Source organism: Crocodylus porosus, unplaced genomic scaffold (assembly GCF_001723895.1).
Source record: "Crocodylus porosus isolate Cpor-Errol unplaced genomic scaffold, CroPor_comp1, whole genome shotgun sequence".
Lineage (NCBI taxonomy): Eukaryota > Metazoa > Chordata > Crocodylia > Crocodylidae > Crocodylus > Crocodylus porosus.
In genome coordinates this window covers 5725509-5743792 of record NW_017728886.1, presented here as the reverse complement: position 1 = coordinate 5743792, position 18284 = coordinate 5725509, and positions in this window count along the sequence as shown.

Below are 18284 nucleotides of genomic sequence, written 5' to 3'. Positions count from 1 at the left end.
TCAGTGTCAGTCATTTCTACACCTGAATTACTATCACCACACCTGAGGGAAAGTTTTTTTAGCTAGAACTACAAGTAGTCCACAGGGCTGTGAAGCAGAAAAGAGACATACCTGGGAATGGCTGAAAGCCAGCAACATTGCAAAAGAAAGGTTGGTTTGAATAGTGGAATATCAAGCCCATTAAAAACAAGAGTGGGTCGTTAACACCTGTGAAATGAAGCGAGATTAGAAAGAGTCATGAAGTCAATTGACTCCTTCAGAGCTGCCTAAATAGAAAGGCCACTGCTTCTCTCTGGCAGTCAGTCTGAAAGTTTGGATGAAGCAGGAATCAAAGGCACAACTGCACCCTCTGAATCTGTTTGAGGGCATTGTCACCATTTAAAATGGACTTGAAAAGTGGTTCAGCTTAATGCCTAAGAAAGATAGGAAATGATGCCAGAACCTTAAAATGTTCTCAGAGGAAAAATAGTAGTTGGGAAGAGTTCACCCTTAGTTCAAGGATAAAAACAAGCATGGGTCAGGGTCATTTTTTCCATAAACCATTCTGCCTTCCTATTATCATCATTGTGATTGGCTATTAAGGCAAAGATGTGTCCACTTGGGGATATTAAAGATCCCATGGGTTTTGTCCCCAGTGCTGGAGCATTAGGGTCAGCATCGTGCTAAAATCCAACCTGGGTAGAATTCATTCTCTCCCTCACTGGGGTTTCATTGGGACACTGTTTTTTGTGTCCTGTTCTCAACTGTTGTGTATTAATCCTGTGGCCCATCTTACTGTAGAGAAGGCTGCAGTTCAGAGATGAGTGGAATCACTCCTGGATACAAATTCGGTAGGCGCGGTAATAGCATGGTCTACGCTGCCCCCAAGAAACAAGCCATGCCTCCTCCTTGAGAGGTAGGACTCTCCACTGGGCCATTTGGTAGAGTCCCCTCTATTGCTGGTACCCATTTCCCCATGCAGCCTATGCTGTGGAATCAATGGGCTTGCTCATGGGTGAACCAGGAGGGAGGGGCATGGTTTTCAGAGGACAGGTGATTGCCACGTCAAAAGGTGCCAGACTAAGAGCTCTGGGCACCCTGGGTAGACATTTAAACAGAAAGCTGGGGAAGTGAACAAGGAACACTAGTCTCAAGTCACAGCAAGGAAAGTTTAGTATATGTATTAGGAAGAATTTTCTCACTAGGAGGGCAGTAAAGCATTGGAGAAAGTTACCCAGAGAGGTGGTGGGATCTCCATCCTTGGAGGTTTTTAAGGCCCAGCTGGACAAAGCCTTGGTTGGGACTCATAGATTCATAGATTGTAAGGGGCTGGAAGGGACCTCGGAAGATCATCGGGTCCAGCCCTTGCACTAGGCCGGAAAGACAACTGGGGTCAGGTGGCCCCAGCAAGGTGACTGTCTAGTCTCCTCTTGAAGGTGTCCAGGGTAGATGATTGCACCACATCTGGAGGGAGCTTATTCCACAGTCTGGAAACCCTGACTGTGAAGAAGTTCTTCCTAGTGTTAAGCCTGAAATAGTCTTCCAGGACTTTGTGGCCATGAGTCCTGGTTTTCCCCAAGGGTGTCTTGGTGAACAGTTGTTTGCTGAGCCCTTGATACATTCCCCTGATGTAGCGCTAAGCCACTATCAAGTCCCCTCTCAGCCTTCTCTTCTTTAGGTTGAAGAGTCCCAGGTCCCTCAGCCTTTCCTTGTATGTCTTGTCTTGCAAGTTTCTGATCATGTGGGTGACCCTTCTCTGGACTCTCTCAAGCTTGTCCACAGCTTTGTTGAGGTGCGGTGCCCAGAACTGGATGCAGTACTCCAGCTGTGGTCTCAGCAGTGCTAAGTAAAGTAGAAGAATAACTTCCTTGGATGATCTAGTTAGTCCTGCTTTGAGCAGCGGGTTGAACTAGATGTGGCCTCCTGAGGTCCCTTCCAAATCTCATTTTCTAAAATTCTGTGATTCTATAAGTGACAAAATGTAAGAAACCCAGAAAAGCAGCCACTGACCCTTCTCATGCCCTATCCCCCATCACCTAATAACCATGCATATAACCACTACCTACACATTTTTCTCTCTCTCTCATATACATGCATGCATGTACAAACCCATACCCATGCACACACAGCAAACAGAAATTCAACCCTCCTGTGCCTTGGCTGTCCAACAATGACCTTTCAACCACATTGGGTTGGTCAACGCATTCATTCAATACAATATCATGGGGAAGGGAGCATTTCAAAGGGAAGAAGTCCTTGTAGAGAGCATACTGCTTATGGAAAGGGATCTGCTTTGAGTGGCCTCACCATAATTAGCTACAGTGGTACGTACAGGGGAGAAAGGACCTGTGATAACAATGCAGTTGGAGCAGATGATATTTTATGTTTGGACAAAAGTCTGTACATTGATAACTACCTGGCCCATCTTGTTGTAGAGAAGGCTCTGGTTCAGCGACTGGACTAGAGTTAGATTAGATCATGGGTGTTCAAACCCTGGCCCATGAGCCAAATCCAGTGTGTGGAACTATGTCATCCACCTGGTGGGGCTCCCCAGATGTCTCGAATTTGGCAGCGGGGAGGTGGTGACAGAATGAATTGCTTCTCCCTGCTGCCAAATTTCTGGACCACTGGGGACCCCCCATGGGTTGGATAACGCTCTGTGTGCACCAGATCCTGCCAGTGCTTGGCCAGATCTGGGTACACGGCTTGGGTCAGGGCATGGGATTAGGCCAGCCCACTGGATCACACCCATTGACCGATCCCATGTGCTGTCCCTTATCAAGATCTGGCCTACAGACCAACCCCGTGCCACTCTTCCAGCTCGTGGGGCCAGAAGGCTGGCTGGCACTGGACTAGATGATCAGGAAGGTCCTGTTTAGCCTTTACTTCAGAGCTGCTTACCTATCTACACTAGCAAAACATCAAGATTTTCCATGAACATATTACCTACAGATGCAAAACCCAATCTTACCCAAACCTCCATGAGATTGCAAAACCAAGCTGTGAAGCTCTCCTGATACATCCCCTTTGGCATCCAAAAAATAGAGATGTGTGAAGAAGAAGAAGAAAACAGGAAAGAACTATGAACCAAGATCTGCACATTCAAGAAAGGTATGCTTAGGTTGTTTCAAATCTTTGCTAGCCTGTCTCTGTCCATAAAAGTGCAAAAACATCACACCTCATAGCATATCATGCTCTTGGGACCTCTGCCAACATAGCTATGGTGACAGCAGCTCTGTGTCAGGACTGATGGGGCTGTGGGTGGTCACTTAGTGAGTTGCTAGAGGCAAGCTGGGGTCACACTTGCTATCTGTTGCAGTCTGAGTGGTCAGGCAGAGGGTTGAGGTGGCATTGTTGTGAGGGTGGGTAGTAGATCAGAGTTGGGAGGTCCAAGCAAGGCAGGGACTGGGACAAGGCAGGAGGTCCAAGAAGCTCCTCCTATGTTTTTATACCTGTCAGGAAAGAAGGAAAATGGTCTGCTACAGCAAAGGTACAGAGGGGCATCTGGGGGGTGTAAGGGTGTGGTTGCACCCCGCTTTCATGCACTAGTGACTCAAGTCCACCACTGGCACGGACACCTGAGTTCCCTGCAGAGACCAAGGTATGGCTGGAGCTCTGGATGGCAGCAGGTATCTGGGGTGACCAAGCAGGAAGAAGGTGAGGGGATGGGGATGGTGCCCAGCTGGGGCAGGGCAGGACGAGCTATGGGGATTCCCCTCCCTCCAGGTCAGCTATGGGCAGTGCTGGCAGTGGGTGCATTGCCCTTCCAACACCCAGAGGCAACCCCTGATGGAGGGGGGAGTGGGAGGGGAAGTGAGGCTGAGTACTGGCAGGGAAGGGGTGCCATGTCGGGTTGAGTTTGGGATAGTCATACTTGCTTTAGGGGCTCAACCCCCCCCCCCAGAAGTTGCTTTTGTGGCTCTGTTTGCCCACTGGGGGGGAGGGGGGAGAGAGGCATGGCTGAAGCCGCCCCTGCAGTGCCAGTCACATCATCTGTACCTTCCTTTTTGAAACCCTAAATCTGCCCATGTAGGTATGTGGAGCCATGCCTGGATTTGAACACCCCTGAGCTTTGAGAAAGCCTGGGCCCAAATCCTTACACTGTAGCTGGGCTCTGTCCCTACCATAAATCAATCCTCCACCTCTATCTAAGGACCTACAGGCTTTGGAGAAATTTGGGATCCCAGGTTTGACGCATGGCTTTGCTGTGCCACTGCTGATAACCAGCGATCCTGGTCTTTTCCTCTGATTTAACACCTCCCCCATCCCCCGCCAGCATTTTCAGACTCTAAATAGTATTTTTTCCATGATTCAAATGAAACACCACCAATATACACACACACACATGCATACACATATACATAAGTATATACATACACATATATATACACACATATACATATACATATACATATGTATATGCATATACACATATACGTATACATATACACATACACATCAGTATATACATATACATATATATACACACATATACATATGTATATACATATACACATATACATATACATATGTACACACACACACACACATATATAGCGGCATTGCATTTTAATCATCGAAAAATGTGAATTTTTGGGTTACTTTTTAAAATCTGAAAACTTGGGCTTTTTAAAAATCAGACACAACCGGGATCCCTGCTGATAACCCCAACGCCTCTCCTTAAGTGACGTGCTCCGTCCTATAGCAGCCTGCACTTCCAAGAGCTCAGAAAGGAGGCAGGGATGATACATATATCCCCACAACCAGGCCGGTGCCTTTGTGAGCCAGCGCTGCGCGAGTATTGTTCCCTCGCTGCTGCGGCTGCTGCAGATTGTGTTACAGCTCCGAAGAGCGGGGTTGAATTTCACAATTGAGCCAGAAATTCCACTGAATGAAAAAGGCAGGCGTGTATTTTGGGAACCGCATCACTGTACATGTGTGACATCACGAGAAAAAAATCCCACTCCTGTGTGCCAAGCCCTGGTGGAAATCCTATTAAAAAACGTGGAGATCAACATCAAATAAATTCATCACTATTAGCAAAGTTACTATGCAGGAGACCAGAAGGATTATTATTCATTATTCATTAATAATCACCGCTGAGTCTTGCAGATGTGCTGTAGCCAGCCACTGAAGGGGGGGGGTACAGATTAGAAAGATGGCCCATGTATATATGGTGTTAGATGATGATTTAGGAAATCTGGGTTAGCGGTGTTCTGTATGATCTTGGTCAAATCACTTATGCTCCTTCTAAGGCAAGGGTGTCAGTGCCCCTTTCTCTGCCGCGCCTATTTAGATTGGACTTTCTTCCCAACAGGGTTTTTCTCTGCCTGCGGAAGTAGCGGTAGGCTGTAAGGATTGCTACATGGGAATAAATTAGAGACGCAACTCCTTCTCTGTGTTGTATTGTTCTGAACTTTACCTCTTATGGACAATAAATCACTGGAATTTTTAAATTGCCATCTTAGCAAGGAGCCAAGCAGGGCTTTTACGCTAACTGCTCACTTCCCGTCTTTTTCTAGGGGGAGGCCAAATCGACAGCAGAATTTGGGCCCAGTTTCTTCAGCGCGGTCAGCGGTAAATAACTGAGCCTGCAAACTAGAATCGGAGTCGGCTCATAAACCTCAGCCACCGGCAGTGATGCATAATTCACACTGGAGAATAAGAATATACAAAGGCTGATTACTTTCCATCTCGCTTTGTCCTCTCTAGACATTTCCGACAATGTGTGCAGAATAACGCGCCGGCCAGAACGTTTCCTGTTCCCTTGCAGTGGGTGGTGTGCTCCGAAGCATAAATATTTTGTCTTGAAGGGGTCAGATTCAAAGTCTACAGAGGATCCATAGAGTCCTTAGGTTTAGCAGGGAAGCTGGGGTGGTGCGGGTGCTAAGGAGCATGGTTGACAGCCTAAAAGTCACGAAGCCATGGCCAAAGCATTCACGGTGTGGGCCAATGAATCTGCTAAATGCCTTGTCATGAGGACATAGCAAAAGAAAGGGTTTATCTGTTAACCATACTCAGCACCTTTGCAGAAAACCCTGCAGAGGTGTTAATCCATATTCCCCTGGTCTGAATTTGCAGATAAGCTGCTGGTTCCTCACGTTTTTTCAGGGGCGATGAGGCCTCGGTCAAGCCTTATGTGCGTTGCAGGTCGCCAGGAGGAGACAGCTGTTAGGCTGCAGTCCCTGGGATCAGCTTCCAGTTGACCCCACTGAACACAGCCAAGCTGGAGAGAAGAAAAGCAATCCACCTTCTCCTGCATCCTGCGCTGCAGCTGTCCTCTCGGGTGGTTCATGGGAACTTGAAAAACTCGCCTTTGAAATTTTACAGCAGCCGCATTGTGATACGTGTGGAGACAGACAAAAGCTATAAAAATAGCCACAGTGCCATCAGAGCTGCTGATCTAGTCTGTCACCAAAGAGAGAAAGGAAAAGAGGAGAAAGACACTGGATTCAACTGGCCCCGCTCCATCCAAGGCACTGGAATGAGGTCGATGCTCCCCAGCTGTGGGTCTAGTCTTTGCAAATAAACAAGGCGGGAGGGTGACCCCAGAAGGCAAAAATGCGTCACGATCCCCCCTCTTTGTTCCATCTGTCCTTGGCCTGTCTTGAACAGCAGCTGTCAGGTCTCCAAGCCCAGCTTCACCCACCAGAGACAGAAAGATGTACTTGTGCGTTATGTAATTGGAGCACAATGTCCTTTGAAAGACTTTTAAGGTCGATCTACTTGCCGTATCCACAAGAAGATGAAGGGGTGACTTGATCACCATCTAGAAGCACTTGCGCAGAAAGGACAGCTCTCAGAGTGGGGGGCTCTTTCATTTCGGCTCCAAAGACATACGAAGAGGCAACCATCAGGGGGTGAAAGTAGATAAATTCGTGCTAGACACAAAGTGAAAGCAATTAGTCTCTGGAACAACTCGCCTAGATTGCTGCACCAGACTTGAAGGGCAACGGGGCTTGAACGTTGCTCGAAAAAAGAAATCATAGCTAAACCACACGGCTGGACTTGAAGAAGAAATCACTGAGTTAGGGTCTCTGTCAGACGAAGTTATCATAATGCTCCACTCTGGCCTTCAAATTAGCTATAGATAATCGTTTTTAAATGGACACCTTCAGGATCTGTGTCATCACTAACGGATGGTTGCTGTGGACCTGTTGAGTATGGATTGTCAGATCAGGTCCTTAAAGCATACTGGATTTCATAGATTTCATAGACATTAGGGCTGGAAGGGACCTCAGGAGATCATCGAGTCCAGCCCCCTGCCCAAAGGGCAGGAAGTCAGCTGGGGTCATAGGATCCCAGCAAGATAAGCATCCAATTTACTCTTGAAGGTGTTCAATGTAGGTGCTTGAACCACCTCCACTGGCAGGCTGCTCCAGACCTTGGGGGCTCGGACAGGAAAGAAATTCTTCCTTATGTCCAGCCTGAAACGGTCTTGCAGGAGTTTGTGACCGTTTGGATAGGGTATGAGGCCTTCCAGGTCTAAGCCACTGTAACAGCACCCCACAATATTCTGGTATCCCAAGCATCATGGGTCTGTATGTCTTAGGGTGAAGTTACCTATCACACTTAACACTTAAAATGTGAGTGTCCACGTGTTAACACTCGTTAATTCGTGCTAAGTGCCCTCTGAGCATCTCAATGTTATGCCATTTCTAGTGAGTGCTAACTCTGGGCTGTTACCTAGGTCACGTTAGGGTAACTTCTGTCTGCCCCGCAGAGATAAAACAAGCACTTTGTAGTCCTTTAGCATCCCAGGATGCACCACTCTCAGCCCTCTCCACCCCTCCCTAAACAGGGCTAGAGACCAGGTGTCCTGGTTTCTACCTATGACCTGGTTTGCTGGCCATCTACCGACAACTTAGAGCTGTGTAGGCGGGAAACAGTATTAATCCTTATGATTCATCTGCTCACAGCACATTCTAACTGTAACGCAGTTTTATATTGATTGAGTGTGGTTTAGCACCAATTTAGTACGGTCTAAGCAAAACATTTAACTCCATGCTTACCTTGCACCTGCCCGAGCTCTTCAGACATGGGGATTTCATTCTCTCAAAAGCTTCTAGGTCACTGATTATGTTGGGCATGACTTTTTTTCTTATTTGACGGCTAAAGTCTTTCAGTTATCGTGGTGGGTAGTCAACATGTGGTCCCTCCAGGGTGAGTTGTCCTATGCAAATTATAGTTACCATGAAAAACATGTATTAAGGGCCAGATGCTAGCAGTGACCAACATGGTTTTGAAGTCAACAGACTGACATGGATTCACACTTGAAATGGATCTCGCTTGAAGAAAGGTGCTTATGTTTCTACTAGGTAGATGCTCCATTAGGGAGCTGGGCTAGGAGGAGTCATAAAACCCATGTTGCAAAGGGCTGGTAGGAAGTTTAAGCTCATGCCAAGTCCATATCTCTGCCTTTCACTTTGTTCCTCTGCCATCCCCAACCCTAGCCATCTGCCTTTGGTTGAGCAACTCCTTCAGTTTGCCCAGCAGCTCTGCTTGTCCCTCTCTAGACAGACTCCCGCATGTAGACACATACTTGGTTGTTTCTTTCCCCAGCATCCCACACCATCGTTCTCCTGATTCACCGTCTCCATTTTGGAATCAGAGGTATATCTGAATAGGCTCTTTCTAACTCCTCCTCTTAAAGCTGAGTCAACAATAGGGTGGAATTAAGTGAAAAAGTAGAACTAAGAATCCCCACTACAATTATTTACAGTGATTGTAAAAAAATGTTATCGAAACTTTGAAGTCTGAAATATTTTGAACAATGCTGTGGTCAACACATCGGGAAAGGGCAGGAGAAGGCCATACTCAACACATGGGGATCACTGTCAATGCTAGTATTTGAAACTTGAAAAATATTGACTGGTTTGGCTTATACTGTCCTCCTGCTGGAACATTATAGAAGATTTTATCTGGATACAGAGACATAGAGATGGCAATGCACATAATCAAGTATAGTCACCCATGACACCACCAGTTTAAGCTATCATATAATTTAAACCATCATCAGTTTAAGCCATCTCATAGTTGCCCACAAGCCTAGTGACAAATGGGTTGGGTTTCTCCATAACATTACTGGTAATGCAATGAACAACTATGGAAAACTTGGATATCATTAAATAACATGAAATCAGATTTTTCAAAACTTATAATGAGTTATAGTAGATCATTAAGGGGGGAAGTAATTCCCAAATATTTCCAGGTTTTCAATTTTCCATGTTTTTCCTTAAAAAGTTGACAGTTTGAAAATTGAAAAATTTCAAGTTCATAATATAAAATTTCAGGATGGGGGGAAACAAAAAGATCATCAATTCAGTTGGTTTAAAACAGGGGGGCAATGGTAAACATTTCACAGATGTCCTTTTTTATTTCATGAATTTTTAAAATGCAAAACGTTATTGAAATTTCAAAATTTGAAATTTTTGACAAGTTCTACTTTAGCTTAGTTATTTTAGGACCTTGAAGTTTGCTAGCCAGATGGGCAGAATTTCCCCCTTCCGTTCACCAGTTCACATGGCATCTGTTGTGGTAGGAATTGTAAAACCATGAACGCTTATCAGCTTCTGCTTGCAAGTTGGCAGAAATCTCACCTCTTTTCTTCTCCAGGAAAAATGCTCCTCATAATTTTTCAGGAAAAACATTCTTCATTTGGAAGAAAACCACACAGCAACATCCTGTTTGGAAATGAAACATCTGTCATCTACACTCAGTGTGTCTTTTAAAAGATGTTTGAAAGTCTTCCATCAAAACTGGTTTTCAATAGAAATTAAACTGAATGATACTTTTTTTCCTCCTGAAAAATATCTACATTTCTTGGGGAAAAGTCCTTTTTTTCTTTTAAAAACCCAATGCCTGAGAACTTAAATATTTTTGGCAGAAAGGAAGGAAGAAATTTCAATTCAGATGTCCCATGCATGATCACAGAAGCTGGGCGGCAGGGCCATCTGGAGGTCACATCTAGTCCAACCCCCTGCTCAAGGCCGGATCACCCTTTAGATAAGCACCCCAGTGATATAATGCTTCATATTAGTTTTTTGCACAGCCTTATGTTCCTCCAAGGGCCGGGGTTCATTTGCCTTCCCACAGCCTCCTTCCCTAGCCATGTGGAGGGACAGTACAGCCTCATGGGAAATGCAACTAGAGTAGGAAGACGGACTGACAAAGGACAGGGGGAACATGAGGTACCAGGGCATTTTTCCCAAACTGATTTCTTCCAGTTTGAGAAAAAAACATTTTTTTTTTAAATTTCAATTGAAAAGTCAAGATTTCCATGGGAAACTTTCGGAGGAACTCTGCTTCTTTTGATAATCATCCCAAGCCGGCTTCCCAAGGGAGGTTACCATGCTCTGCTAAGGAAGAACATTTTAGCACATGCACATCAAACCAAACATGCTGTGTACGATGCTGAGATGATTCCAGGGCAGCTTTTTTGGCACCAAAACCTGCCACAAACATCTGTCATGAGCACAACTGAAGAAGGAACATGAAACTAAAACCCCACAAATGATGTTTTTCTGTACTTGAAAGGCTAGAAAGATCATTGCTCCTGCTGTTAGCGTCCACTTCTCCTGGGATGCTTTTGGACTAAGATGAGATGAATGGCTGATTCAGCAAACAAAGGACATATTTAGGGAATCAGACCTGGATTCTCCTCCAGTTTCTACCGTTGATTCACCCTGTGGATTGAGGCAGGCTGCTGAGCTCCTTCGTGCCTCAGCTTGCCCCCCTATTTAAGGGAATAACACCATATACCTACTTCATGAGTGTTGTCCGTGGTACACCAATAGCACTGTGAGGTCAAGGCACGGGATATGCCTTGTGTGTACAGAATATTGTGTGCTGATGCATCATGCAGTACTCTCCTCCTAATCTAAGTCTCCATTGTTTTACAGGAAATCACATGTGGCCCCTGAGAGTTGTTCTTTTTCTCATCTTCCTTTCCAAACATCAAACCCCAAAGCACTGGATAGCTGGAGATTTGTCAAAATCATTGCCCAGAGCATTCATGGCTGGGTAAACTCTTCTGCTGATGACAAACCATCCTTTGCCAAAGCTATTGGAGATCCAACTTTTCCATTCTATCAATGTGTTGCAGCAAGAGCCTGATCTAAACCCAATGTAGTCAATGAAAGATGGTCAATGATAATTAGGGAGTCCTAGATCAACCCAAAGTGCCAAATAAAGGTTCAGACTCATTCCCTGTGCTGATTATTCTAGGCAGGCATTGTTGTGTATTCTAGGACATCTGCTCTAGTCTAATCTATGATGGATTAATTAGCGATGGGCAGAGGATGAAAATTGCATTTCATGAAGGATTTCATGTTGATGTTTTCATACTACAACTTCATTTGCTGTCAGAACAAGACTCAAAGATATCAGTGTTGTTTTTGAAAGAAATTGAGAAAAAAAATATTTCACGTGTATTGAAATGCGTTTACTTTATTTTGATCTCAACTTGTTTAGAATTGCAGGTTGTAACATTGGCCATGCACTAATAGAATCGTAAAAAATCAGGAAGTGTCATTCCAGTGCATGAGGAGCCATGTTTGGGCCTCTCCGTGATCAAAGCCATGACTAGGGCTGGGGTGGGTAAATGGGATTCCAGCTCAAACAGGGTCAGGAAGTCAGGAGGTCAATCCAAGAGTGAAGCCTAGGAGGTGAGTTAAGAAGCTGGGAGATCAAACAAAGAGTGAAGCCAATGAGCAAGCCAGAGGGAGGAGCAAAGCAGCCTTGAATCAGATTATCTTCTCACCTGGACACTTCCTATTTTAAGACAGGGGTTTATATGGTGGAAGTAGAGGGTCAGCTGATCCCAGCTCGCCATTCCAGTGACGGGGAGTGGGTGGAGGGGTTACTGGAGGCTTCACACCAGCTATGACCCTCCTGAGTGGATCGCCATGGGGTGGCAGGCCAACGTGCAAGGTTTGAGGCTGTGGCCTGATAGGACGTAAGGGAACCTGGGGGGTCATCTAGTTTTTATTGCTGTCCTACCTATGTATTGACTGGATCAACTACCTCTCTCTCTCTCTCTCTCTCTCTCTCTCTCTCTCTATATATATATATATATATATACACACACACACACATGCACATATTAATATATATATATGATTGAATCACACACACACACACATACATATACATATAAAATAGAATTGTAGAGATTATATATATGATAGAATGATAGAGAAGTAGGACTAGAAGGGACCTTCAGAGGACATCTAGATTGAGACAGGATGATCCCTATCCAAACCATCCTATACAAATCCACTGTCTAAACCTCTTAGCAAAACTGCACAGGCAACCTTGGCACAACTACAAGACATAACATCCAAACCTACCACAGGCAAAGCAGGGGGAGCAGGGTGGCCAATGTCGTGCTGGTGCAAAGATTATTAAAATAAATTATAGAGGATGCACACACACACACACACACATCTAATCTATAATAAAAAAGTAAACAACACTGCAACACAATGTAGTAGGGTTGTAGGGTTGGGGTGTTGTACCTGTCATGGTCCAGGCAATGTAGGAGTGGTAAGGCCTTTGGCAGGGATATCTTTCATTGGATCAAAAGTATAGCTGGGAGAGATGAGGGGTGTTAGACAGGCTTCCAGGTACAAGGTCTTGGAAAGAAGCAAGTGCTGCTTAAACTGAATATCAGATAAAATGATGGCTTGCATTAATTCCATACGTGAAAGAAAACAGACATTTTATGGGGAGTAAGTGAATTAAGTATGTAAAAAAAACAAGCCATTTTAAAATGACAGAAAACAAAAGCAAAAAACCCCACAATACATTTAAAATGCCAACATGGGACATTTTAATATTCCCAGATCTTTTTCCCCCAGTTTTTTTCGCCAAGATAAAATTGCAGTGGAATCCACATAATTTCCTAGTGTTTTGATGGGATCCCATTTTCTGGTGGAAAATGTCTCCTCTTGAGTTCATCTGATTAGCTGTGAAACTAATATACCTCATACAATTTGTTGATGTAATGTGCATGTTATAACACGACTTCTGGCTTTTAGGCACACTGGCGTGTGCTTGAGCTTGATGGGCTTTCAGATATGGACAGGCGGACTGGATAAAGACTTCCACCTACACCATTATTTCCCTAAGGCTATTTATTTGTGATAATGGTATCAGAAATAATTATAAACAGTCTGTGAATTTCTATATGGAAAAAAGTCCTCTTGTTGTTATTATTATCTTGCAAATTCAGAAGTGATGAGATGCTGAGCTATTGCTAAGCCTCTGGCATCTTAATTGCCTGACATTTTTCTCTCTCTGCAGGCATGTCCAAATCACTCCAACTTATTTTGGCAGCTAAGCAGGCCTGAATCTAGCTAGTTCTTGGAGGAAGGTGTTGCATCCTGGGTAGGGGTGGATGTCGTGGGGAGGGGAATGCTTTATCTGACCACCAACAAGCTTCCAGCCGGAGTGGAGCTAAACTACTGAATGGATGGAAAACTGCTTCATCTCAGCTAACTCCAAACCAAAACCATGACCAGCCCAACCTCACTCATCAAACTCCAGTTTGCTGATGATGCTGCAGTGTGCGCTCACTTTGGAGCAGACCTTCAGGCAATTGTCGATGACTTTACCGAGGCATGCAAGAAAATGGGACTTATGTTTGACATTCAGAAGATGGAGGTCCTCCATCAATTAGTTCTTAATAAGCAGTCCCTAGCTCTGGTAGTTTAGAGTCGTGGTGGGACTCTGGAAAATGCTGAATATTTCCTGTACCTTGGAAGCCGCCTCTTGCATAAGGCTGACATCATTAAAGAAATCCAAAATCACTTCACATGTGCAAGTGAAGCCTGAGGAAAAGGCTGTTCAAAAATCACAACATGAGTCCAAAACCAAGCTCGTGGTCAGTGGCAATGCATAGGGGTTGCACGCGGGTGCACGTGCACGCTATGAGCGTTGCGGTGCACCCCCTATGAAAAGGCGCTGCTGACATTGTCGCCCTCTCCCCTCTCTGCTGCCAACTGCGCCGGCAGTGTCTGCCGGTGGTCACCATCCCCTGGCCGGCACTCACCACCCCTGCCCCTCCACCGCTGCCAGCGCCGGCGGCCTCTGCAAGAGCTCCCCCCTTACCACCGCTGCCAGCACCGCCGTGCCCCCACAGCTGCCGGGGCCATGCATCGTTCATGCTCAGGGTTACTCAAGCATTTGTGATCCCCACCTGACTGCACGGAGCTGAGATGTGGACAACATACAGCAAACACTTCAAGTCATTGGAGAGGTACCATCAATGCAGCCTGCGAAAGATCCTTCAGATCCAGTGGGAAGACAGATGTACCAACACCACTGTCCTCTCATGAGCAAACACCGCAAGTATCTAACATGATGATCATCATCCTCAACTGCGAGGGATTGCTGATGAGTGATGACTGCTGATGCATTGTCAAGATGATCGAGAAGGGTGATTTTGTCTTATGAATCTGAAAAAAGATGTGCATTTAATTCTAATGACCACAGGCCTAACAAAAACAGGTTGACCCAGTTTGCTGTGTTTTTATAAATAATATAGGAGCTTGCAAATTACTACATATGCCAATATTTGTTTTTTGCTTCTACCTTCTACAGTGCTAGCCCCATAGCTTTTTAGTAAAACTTTTGGTTTCCTTGTAATTGGAAAAAAAATGTATGTGTTGTGTTATATGTGATGGTGCATACCATCTGCACCCTTCATTTTTGAAGGCCAAAACAAGACACTATTTCAGCTGCTTCCTGACCTGAAGAATAATGGGTTGTAAAATCAGAAGGGACCACATCATTATCTAGGTTGACTTCCTATGCAACCCAAGCCATAAGACTTCCTTGGATTAATTGCCATTTGAACTACACGGCAGATAGGTGGACCTGGGTAGATATGCTGGGCATAGAGATCTCTACTTTATACATGGGAACTCAGTCAGAGCTCAGTGAATGTGTGGCATTGGACTATGGAAAAGAAAGCTGGGGTTACAGAGTTTAGTCTTCCTCCTTCCTACCTACAGCATATTGGTAGAGCAAGGACAGAAGTGCTCAACCTTGCCTACTTTTTAAGTGGAACACTCCAAGGATTGCAGTCTCTCCACATATTGATCTATGTATCTAATCACCAGATGGGTGATGAATTCCAACAGGCCACCAATGGAGGCTGTGGTCTCTTCTTCTTTGGCTGGCTTTTAATAACCGGTCAGCAAGCATCTCTTGGGGATGTTCCAGGTACACCTGATCATACATCAATGGAAATGTGTGGAGTATATGGTCACTTGAAGTCTTTTCCAGCCTTAATTTTCTATTGTTCTTTTCATGGCCTTCACCATCCTTACCTTCACTCCCTGCCCTTTTCTATGTGCAGCAGAGCAAGCTTCTTGTAACGGGATGGAAAGCTTCCACAAACACTTCCGCTTCCACTTCCACTTCCACTTCCACTTCCACTTCCACTTCCAGTTATGCCATCAGAAACTCCAGCAGGTGCATGACCTAGCAGCACAGGTGGGATTGACAGTATTTGGCAACAGTAAAACGAGTGACTGTGTCTTGGTTCATGTCCTTCCACTGAACTGCCAATGCAGACAGATCTATTTGATGTATATTGACAGTGGCCTTAGATTTGCCAGGAACCACAAGCCCCCTCAGTGGCTGGAGGGAGGATGTTAAAAGTTCAAGAGTTAACTCCATGGGACAAATCATGAGAAAGCAGGAATGGAGTTAATAACTAGGGGGCCCAAGGAAGACCTCAAGGGCTCCCAGTCCCATTCAACACTAAGAAAGCCCTTTCTCATCATCGGTAGAAGAGAGACCAGTGAGGACGAAAACCTGTGCAGGGCAGAGCAAAGACACATTAGTAGTGGCCTTAGGGGAGGGCAAACTGGGCAACTGGTCGGGACCCCAAACTTTATAAAAATAAAAATAAAAAGGAATTACACGGAATATTTGTATTACCAGTATTGTATTAAGATACTTTCGTTGCAGTTTCACGGACAGGGCAAAGTGAAATTGAAATCGAAAATGTCCGACTTGCTTATATGTCATCAAAATTAAGCCTCTAAAGGGCCCCGAATGTTTCTCTTGCCCAGGGCCCTAACGACCCTAAGGCCATTGCTGGACACATGGACTCTGCCAGTGCCCGGTATTGTAGCTAGAAGGTGCTGGTCTTTAAGTGGCCGATTCAACCTTGGAAATCTTATTTAGTCTGAGCTGATGCAGTGCTGTGATTACCAGTTGCTTTTGCCTTTCCCTCCCCAGGGTGCCTTGCTTTCCAGCAGCATGTTAGGGGCTCCCCTGGGAACAGGAAGAACAAGGGGACCTCAGGCCTTTTGAGTCAACCTTCTCCTTTTAGATGCTGGCGGGTTCATCTGACCTCTGTTTTCCGTGTCACAGGGAGGATCTCAAGGATGTCATTTCATCTGGGTTTACAGGGATCACACGGCATCTTGAACTTCACACTTGGTCTTGCTCCCGTCTGAGCCGAGGCATGTCCCATGGGGGGGGATCTGGCCTGACCTAACAGAGAAGAAAGCAAGGGAGATACTGGTATGTCCTGTTGGCACTTAGCCTAAGACCTCTGAAGAGCAGCCAGCCTTCCAGCTGGCAGGGTGTACTTTCAGCATGTGCTTTTCTCCTGTGTGATACTGGGGCTTGGGGTTACGTTCCCTTAGAAATACCGATTAGGAACTGTAATTCTTTCCACCTTCGCTGCAATGGGGAAAGGGATGAGCGGGGGAATGGTGCTGCCATAAGGGGGAGCAGGAAACATAACTTGAACCCCCTTTTCATTAAAAAGAGCTCATGACCTCTTCCCATGTAGGTGATCTCTAGGAAGCAGGACATGGGAAATGCAGGTGGAGTGTGGCATTGAAGTGCATGTAAGCCTAGAAAGGCAAAAGGTCAAGCGTCCTGCTTAAGGGTGTCTTTTGACAGCAAAAGCAAAATTGCACCTCCACAGCACGTGCTGGGCAACTGTTCATTGCTCCACGAAGCACAAACAACGCTGTTGGTATTGGGGGTTTGCCCATGACCTAGGGTCATGAAGCATGACCTTCCCATGCGAGGGGCTGTACAAACAGAGGGGGAAAAAGGCAGTCCCTGGTCCCAGGCATTTGTAGTCAATGTAACCCTGACCTATGATGTAATACAAGTCCAATAGGATCCGCAACGGTGGAAAGTCAGATGTCATATTAACCCAAAGTGCGTGTTGCTGGAATGGATGATATGTAGGGGACTGTCTTAGGGTCTTCTTCATTTTGAATTGCATTACAGGGGTTATGACTTCACTAGGGTTGGCTTTAAAAAATGGCAATCGATTCAATAAAATGAGTTTGCTTTGTTTTTTTTTGAAAGAAACAAAGTAAAGACTTGGATTATCAAAGCTGCTGGGGGGGGATCGGCACCGGGCGATTGTAATGAGAGCTTGTCTTTTGTGTCCCCAACATCAAAGATCCACCTGATCTAGCAGAGGCTTAAGGCACATCTCTCTCCATAGCCAGAATGACCCAAGGGAGGATTTTTATGAGCATCACATCCAGCCACCTTGGATACCCCAGTCGAATGACGAAGTGCCCGACCCGTTTTATGATGGTGGAGAAGCCATCACCAGGAGGATCTGGTGTGACTCTGGCTCAAAAGTTTTGCTGTAAAGGTGTAATAAGGTCCCTCAATAACTCATTGTCCCCCTGCCCCAATCCCCTCAGTCACCCAATTACTCTTATTCAGGCTCTTCAGACAGCTTTGCCAAGATGAGCCAAAACAGTGAGTCATCTGACCCTAGCACTCATTCCTGCCCAGGGCTGGGGTCGGACTCGATGGTCTAATAAGTCTCTTCCAACCCTAACTTCTATGAAACTATGAAAAATTTAGCCCCGTTGATTGACCCCTTCTTTCCCCAGAGACTTTATATGGAGCGACCACGCCTGGGGCAGCATGCTTCTCATTGACCCCAGCTCAAGGGGCAATGCCGTCAATGCACCTGAAATTGCTCATTCGCCGCTCCTTGGGAGAGGCTCATAGGCCGTTTTCAGCACGTTTGAGCTGCACAGGCACTGGCAAAACCTGGAGCCAGGGTGTATATGTCCATGGCCAGAGCTCTTATCTTCTCTTAGGAATCAGAGCGCTTGTAGCCGAATGCAAAGTGGTAGGCAGGAACAAATTATGCCGGTTGGTTAATTAGTGCCAAGCCAGGCAGGTGGTGCTGGCAGCAACAAGTGAGGTGCAGAAGTAACCGGCAGGGATACGAGGGTGTGCAATGAACTGATGGGACCCTGCTGTGTAACTTAACCCCCTTACACACACGCACCCAC